This window comes from Heterocephalus glaber, unplaced genomic scaffold (genome assembly GCF_053883595.1).
Source record: "Heterocephalus glaber isolate CG9 unplaced genomic scaffold, H.glaber_assembly_v1.0 deba00001572, whole genome shotgun sequence".
NCBI lineage: Eukaryota > Metazoa > Chordata > Mammalia > Rodentia > Bathyergidae > Heterocephalus > Heterocephalus glaber.
Window position 1 is genome coordinate 25,026,060 of NW_028258357.1, and position 7,289 is coordinate 25,033,348.

Below are 7,289 nucleotides of genomic sequence, written 5' to 3' on the forward strand. Positions count from 1 at the left end.
TTTCAGTTTGAATTGATGTTTAATTGGTGTGCTTAAAATATTTCTTGTACATTGCAAATTCTTCTATTGTAATTGTAGGGTTAACTTGCTCTTTTCTGTACTTTGTTGATTAAAAAAACCTCAAGGTCACTATGGTTCTATTGTCAGCCAACCAAATTTAAAGTGTAACAATCTGAGAACAAAAAAGGGACACTTTAAAATTTTAACAGCTACAGACAAGTTTGTGACAAAAAGTCTATAGTAAGTGAGGTAAAAAAATATTAAAAAGCTATAAGTAAAAGAGATGCAATCTCGATATAAGAAATTTTGTATGTTTGTCTTGTTAGAAAGAAAAAAAATATACAAGACCAGAAGGTTTAGGTATGTCAAAAGATGTGTGAAAGGGCCGGGGATTTAGATCAGTGGTTATGGCACCTGCCTTGCAAGCGCAAGGTCCCGAGTTCGATCCCCAGTACCAAAAAAAAAAAAAAAAAGATGTGCGAAAATTATTTATCAAGAAAATATGTATGTTTGTTTGTTGGTTTCAAGTTTGTTATGAAAAGTTTAAATATGTTTACATTGGTTGTCATCAAAGGGTTAAATTCTAAGTATGTTACTAATATGTGCACATCGGTCATCTTCAAAGGGTTTAAGAGCCAACAGGTTACAATGTGACCTCCTCCTTTATAGTGAGTTAGAAAAAACTGTGAGGAAAAGGCACAAATATGTCAGACCAAGATGTGGTATTTGAGATTTGACTTAAAAAAGGACAAAAGGAGGCTAGGTCCAGAGGAAAAAAAAGTCATTTATCCTCTGCCAAGACCCCTCCAAAATGCTTCAATTATTTGATTCCATCTTTGCTACCCATCGTCCTAATTGGGAGGACTGTAAAAAACTTTGTAGAACTTTGTTAACCCCTGAAGAAATGCAGAGACTTTTAGGGGAAATTAAAAAGATTAATGCCACTAGAATGCCGGGTGAGATGCAGAATCCAGACGCTTGGCATGAACAGCAATTCCCAGTAAATGTGCGACCCGATTGGGATCCCAATACCCAAGCAGGACAGGAAAACTTGAGAAATTATCAGACAGCCCTTTTAGCAGGAATGCGGGCTGCAAGTAAAAGGCCTACTAATCTGAGTAAAGTGCCAGAGACCCAGCAGGAGCCGAATGAGAGCCCTGAGAAATTTTATGAGCAGCTTTGCGAGGTCTACAGAATGTACACACCATTTGACCTGGCAGTTCCAGAAAACCATAAGCTAATTAACACAACTTTTGTAACCCAGTCAGCACCAGACATTAGAAGAAAAGTCCAAAGGCAGGAGACTTGGGAAGGCATGAATATAATGCAATTGTTGCAATTAGCTGGGAAAGTGTATGTGAATAGAGAGACAGTGAAAGAGAAAGAGAGAGCCAGAAGGAAGATGAGTGGGATCAGAGGAGAGCTCCTTATATAGCAGTAGCTATGGGACCCAAGGAAGAGAAGGAAGAAAAAGACAAGGAACAAAAGTAGAAGGAAGACAGAAGAAAGGTTTTCCGCGTGAGGACTTAGAGTTTGACCAGTGTGCATATTGCAGAGAAAGGACATTATAAGAATAAGTGCCCAAGGCTCAAGGAAAAGAAAAAGCAGGACTTGAAGGAAAGGAAGGATACTGGCACCTTGTTGCCTGTGATGGAGGACAGTGACTGACACAGGCCAGGCTCAATGCAGCTAGGCCCCACGAACCCATGGTCGATATAAGGATGGGGGACCAAAATATGTCCTTAATGGTAAACAGTGGTGCAGAACATTCAGTAGTAGCAGTTCCAGTCGCCCCTCTGAGCGGAGAGCGCATCCAAGTGATTAGTGCCACTGGAATTTCAGAGAAGCGCCAGTTTTGCTATGAAAGGACATGTGAAATTGGAGGACATAAAGTGAAACATGAATTCTTGTATATGCCAGAATGTCCTAAGTTTCCAGGAACTTAACATGCAAAATAACCAGTTTTAATTTTAAAGTTCAGGGATGGCACTAATAACCTTTCATTTCCGAGGCAACGCATGTCATGTGTTATTTGAAATCCTAAATATTTAACATGCTGTCCACAAATCTGGGCTGTCTTCCATGATACCTTATATCCAGTTTTCTTGTAAGTGCACCAACAACTTTTTTGGTGCCTTCCCAGCATTGCTCTTGGGTTGGGCTACATAATAGAAAGTCATCTACATATTGCAATAGGATGCAGCTATATTGTTCCACGGGGAAGGTAAGCAAGTCCTTGGCTAAGGCTTCCCCAAAAAGCGTAGGTGAGTTTTCAAATCCCTGTGGCAATCTAGCCCAAGTAAACTGAGTCTTTTTCCCATCACGTGGGTCTTCCCATTCAAATGCAAAGATGGAGTTGACTGAGGGGAGCAATGCGAAGGCAAAAGAAAGCATCTTTTAAATCCAAACAAGTAAACCATGCTGCCTCTGGGGGCATCAGACCCAACAGAGTATACCGGTCAGGGACCACTGGGTGCAGCTTTACTATTCTGTCATTTACAGCCCGTAGATCTTGCACTGGCCTATAGTCCCCATTGGGTTTCTGAACAGGCAGCACAGGGGTGTTCCAAGGTGACATACGTTCTCTTATAAGTCCAAATTCCTTTAATCTCATGATAAGGGCTTGCCTGGATGTCAGGTATTGTTTTACAGCAATGGGGGCCAAATTGTCTTCTAATTCTGTAACTATGGGATGATTCTTAGCCAAGCCTTGGGGTGATACTCCAGGAAACATAGTTTTTAATTCTTGCTGAGCCTGGAAAACATCATCTACATTGTAACACTGCCATTCATCCTCCCTTTCAGTTGTTACCATCACGATGAGATCTCTTCCTGGATCTAAATGCAGAGACGCAGAGACGCAGTTCCTCATTGGGTGACAGTTATTGTAGCTCCCAATTTAGATAACAAATCTCTTCCCAGTAAGGGGATAGGACATTTTAGATTCATACATGGGTGTGAGAACTGATACAGAGACCCATACCTGCCTTACCCAGGCAGACCCTCTGGTGACCTCTTATGAAAAGAAAGCACAATGTTACAGAGGCTGACACAGTTGGAAGACAGAATATGTATTTCCACCTCGCTTCCCACTAAGCCAGCGCCCTCTCTCATCAAGGGCAACCTGTCCTCATTCTCCTTCTCCATAATGTCATCATTTCAAGAACATTATTTAAATGGAGTCATGCAGTATGGAGACTTCCAGTTCCGGCTTTTCTCGCTCAGGACATTTGTGGGAGCCTCAGCTGACTTGTCCTCTCTGTGGTTTGTTTCTGTCTCTCTGGATGTACCATGACTTGTTTGCTCACTAACAGAGGGACAACCAGGTTGCTTCCAAGGGGCCATCATGAAGAGAGCTGCTATAAATGCTGGTGCAGGTGTCTATGTGAGCACAGACCTTCTTCTCATGAGAGAAATGCCCTTTCACTGCAGCCTGTGGTAGTGGTGTGCTTATTTTTTCTAAGAAACTGCCAACCTTTTTCCAGAGTGACTGTGCCATTTGCATCCCCACCAGTAGCGTACAAGTGCTCGAGCGTCCTCAAAACTTCCCCAGCAGTTGTCATGGTCACTATTTTTCATCTTGGGCATTCTGAGAGGTATGCGGTGACACCTCATCCTGACAACCAGGAACGTCTTCGTGGACTCACCTGCTGTCCGCCTGTCCTCTCCACTGACACATGGAAAGGAAAAGCCAGTGGACACTTCCCCAGCAGTGGCGACCCTTACCCACATTCTTCTGTGCCCTATAATTATGAAGCCCATTAAATCTGTTTACTGTACCAGGCATTCTTCCGGCCTCTTGGATAGGAAACCTTGCACAAACCCAACAGACTTGTGACCACAGACCCAAAGACTCAATCCCCAGAACAGCCAGCCTTGGCTTCCACCTTCCCTCAGTGCCTCATAGGCCCTGCTCTGTAAGAGAAGCTGCTGTTGCTGCCTCAGAGCCCAGGGCCCCTCTCAGGTCTTTATCTAAATAAAGCCTGTCCTTGCTGCCAGGTTTTCTTTCTCTTTTTATTTCTTACACATGTCTTTTGTCTATTTGTTATTTGGATTGTCGGTCTTTTACTATTGAGGCACTTGTTACTTGTTATATTTAAGGGGTGCTCTGTGTGGACACGTGCAGTGAGGCTGTGTAGCAACGGGGGAAGGGGACATTGCCAGAACCTCTGCAGTGAGTCCTAGTCTCCTGTGAGCCACGGCAGCACACGGCGAATTACAGGAAAGGTAGACAAATGAGACTGAGAAGAAGCTGAGCTTTGGGTCTGATCAGTGCTGCTCTGGGCGGCAAAGACGAAAGCCCCCCTAGCTTGCAGCACCTTTTATTCAGTACACCGGGAGAAAGAGATGTAACAAGTGAAATGCGGAGTTCAGTACTTCACAGTGGGATAAACAAGGTGTAAAAAGACTGGGAGGGGTGGAAATCTGAGAACAATGAGGAACTATGCAGATGAAGATTTGGTTCCTCCCTGGCCTCTCCCGCAGGTGTGGTCTTGTCCTGGAGATTACAGCATCCGGGGATCACTGAGGTCTCAGTTGTGACCCGAGGCCAAAATGCATTTATGTCTGGAATGTCGTAGCTGGTCTGTAGGCTGGAGAACTAGGCCTGCTCAGAGGATTTTCCCCTAGAATTATGTAGCATTGCTCCCAACAAGGCTGTGTACATCAAGCTAGCTAGCACCCCATCGTCTCACCTGATTACCTTCCAGGTGGGGTAAGACCACAAAAGATAGTTGATCTAGTTAGCTAATGAGTAAAGCAACTAGCTAGGAAAGGGCCAGAAATAGGGTGGGTGATCAGCCATGTTGGTAAAAATTAAAATAAGAAGAGACAGTGAACTAGGACTCTGGACCAAGATTTAACTTCCTTGGGAAATACAGAATGCAGATCCCTCCCTATAAAGAAAAGGAGGTGCAGCCTTCTGTACTAAGTCCTGAGTTTCCAGGAACTTAACATGCAAAATAACCAGTTTTAATTTTAAAATCCTCCTTTCCTTTAAATCCTATGTGCTAAGTAACTGGGTTAGGGAGCCTGAGCTCCAGTTAGTCCTCCTGAAGTCCCAGGGCAGCCTGTGGTCCAGAATCATTAAGTAACCATGCAGTTCCCAGGCTCCACTTATCCACAGAAAGCGTTGCACCCAGGGGCCATGCCAAATTTCCACTTCTCAGATTCCCCTCCTGGAGAAATCAGGAGCTCCTTTTCTCCTTATTTCCAATAAAACCTCCTCTAACTTCCTTTTGGTTTTCAACTTCATTGCTCAATGCTGAGACCACAAGTTCTATTCATATTGCGAGACCAAAGCAACTCCATTTTGCTAAAATCCACCACTCCCCTAGCCTCTCAAATTAATGGTTAAAATGTGTTTGCTCTGGGACAGAAGACACACTCTGTAACAAACCAAAGTTCCTAAGTTAATTACTCAGCCATCTGTTTGCCCAGGAAATGAGCGTTCCGGGCCCCCTATCCATAGAACAATCTGTAGATGTGCTGACTGTCAGTACGTAAGGGTCGTGACTAATAGTCAGTGTGTCTGCTGACAGTCGACCACCAACCTTTGCCCCTCATTTCCCTCGTAAAACCTACATGTAACCGCCCCCCACCCCCTCCACCCCTGATGAGCCTAGCCAATCAGAAATGTACACTTCATGCTCGCTAAATGCTAACCAATCATGTAACTGCTAAATGGAAAATCTCCAAACCTTGCTGTAACCTCTATAAAAACCCCGCTAATTTGAAATTTGGGGCTCTCAATTCTGATCCGCTGCGTCGGTGATGGTTGAGAGCCCCTGCTTGAGCTTGAATAAACGACCCTCTTGTGCTTGCATCAGGAACAGCTTCCTGGTGGTCTTTGGGACTTCGCAATCTGGGCACAACAATATGGTATTAAAAGCACCTAAAACCTTCAGTCTTGGCACACTTTCTGTGTACAACACAGTTAGCTGAAGTCTTGTGTACATTAGAGCTCTAGACTTACTCGTCCTATTAATCTGCCGGTTTGTACCCTTTGCCTTACATTTCCATTGCCTTCCCCTGCTTGCCTGGAAATCACAGTTCTCTCCATTTCTATGTACTCAGCATTTTTAGATCCTACATGTACGTGAGGTCATGCAGTATTTGTCTTTCTGTGTCAGTTTTATTTCACTCAGGGTCACTTTCTCAGCTTTGCTGAACATCAGCATGGCGTCCTTTTGTGAGTTAATGTACGGTTCTATAATCTGTTCCGATGACCTGTTGCCCTCTGCAATAGCACTCTTGACTGCTGCAGCTGTATCACAAGTCCTGAAGTTAGGTATACTGATTCTCATGTCATGTTCGTCTGTTCCAAAGTGTTTACTATTTGGTTTGCCTTTCTACATAAACTTTAGATTGATCTAGTATAAAAACACTTGCCAAGATTTTGGTAAGAACTGCTTAAGCCTCTATTTCACTGGGGAAGAACTGACATCTTTACTATGTTGAATCTTCCAAACTACAAAACTTTGCATATTTATGTATATAGTTTTAAATTCTTTGATCAGCAGTTTGGACATGTTCTGTTAGATTTATACCTCAGTATTCCTCTTTTTTTCAACAATAGTGTATTACTCACCTTCCTCTCACTGGAACCAAATACCTGAGCAAAACAATTTAGAAGAGGAAGGGTTTCTTTTGGCCCACAGTGTCAGAGACTTCTGCCCATGGTGTGGGCAGCTCCAGGGCAGAAGCAGCGTGGCAGGAGGGCCTGGAAAAGCAGAGCTGCCCGGTCATGGATCAGGGAAGCAGAGCAGGGGGAGCTGGAGAGAGAGTGGCCAGGGGCCTGACACGGTCCCCAGGGTCACACCTGCTCAACCCACTTCCCCCGACAAGACTCCACTCCTGTTTGTTTTCTTTGTTTGTTTGTTTTTGGTACGGGGATCGAACTTGGGACCTTGTGCTTGCAAGGCAGGCGCCAGAACCATGGAGCTAAATCCCCGGCCCTCCTGTTTGTTTTTGAGACAAGGTCTCGCTACATAACCCAGGCTGGCCTCGAACTCATGGCGATCCTCCTGCGTCAGCCTACTGAGAGCTGGGATCACAGGCGTGCGCCACCACACCTGGCTCCTAGGCCCCACTCCCAATTGCTCATTCAACTGTGAACAGAGCCCTCCCAATCCGGTTAGCTCTGCAGGAGCCTCTTAAACCAGGCGAGGCAACAAAATTAACAGCACAAACAGTACCTGCTATTGCTCACCTGCTTCTGAGTGACTATAAATGCTATCATATTTTAATATTAGCATCTGTATGTTCTTTCCAAGTATGTACACATGCAA